This window comes from Triticum aestivum, chromosome 3D (genome assembly GCF_018294505.1).
Source record: "Triticum aestivum cultivar Chinese Spring chromosome 3D, IWGSC CS RefSeq v2.1, whole genome shotgun sequence".
NCBI lineage: Eukaryota > Viridiplantae > Streptophyta > Magnoliopsida > Poales > Poaceae > Triticum > Triticum aestivum.
This window is the reverse complement of record NC_057802.1, coordinates 137,260,758-137,261,636: the sequence shown is the minus strand read 5'-3', so window position 1 is coordinate 137,261,636 and position 879 is coordinate 137,260,758.

Sequence of the window (879 nt, the reverse complement as noted above, 5' to 3'; positions counted from 1 at the left end):
TGAAGCACCCATCCCAGAGAACCAAGATGTTATGAATGCTTGGCAGTCACGTGCTGATGATTACTCCCTCGTTCAGTGCGGCATGCTTTACAGCTTAGAACCGGGGCTCCAAAAGCGTTTTGAGCAACACGGAGCATATGAGATGTTCGAAGAGCTGAAAATGGTTTTCCAAGCTCATGCCCGGGTCGAGAGATATGAAGTCTCCGACAAGTTCTTCAGTTGTAAGATGGAGGAAAACAGTTCTGTCAGTGAGCATATACTCAAAATGTCTGGGTTGCACAACCGCTTGACTCAGCTGGGAGTTAATCTCCCGGATGACGCGGTCATTGACAGAATCCTTCGGTCACTTCCACCAAGCTACAAGAGCTTTGTGATGAACTTCAATATGCAGGGGATGGAAAAGACCATTCCTGAGGTATATTCAATGCTGAAATCAGCGGAGGTGGAGATCAGAAAAGACCATCAAGTGTTGATGGTGAATAAAACCACTAAGTTCAAGAAAGGCAAGGGTAAGAAGAACTTCAAGAAGGACGGCAAGGGAGTTGCCGTGCCCGGTAAGCCAGTTGCCGGGAAGAAGCCAAAGAATGGACCCAAGCCTGAGACTGAGTGCTTTTATTGCAAGGGAAGTGGTCACTGGAAGCGGAACTGCCCCAAATACTTAGCGGACAAGAAGGCCGGCAACACCAAAGGTATATGTGCTATACATGTAATTGATGTGTACCTTACCAGTACTCGTAGTAGCTCCAGGGTATTTGATACCGGTGCGGTTGCTCATATTTGTAACTCAAAACAGGAGCTGCGGAATAAACGGAGACTAGCGAAGGAGGAGGTGACGATGCGCGTCGGGAATGGTTCCAAGGTCGATGTGATCGCCGTCGG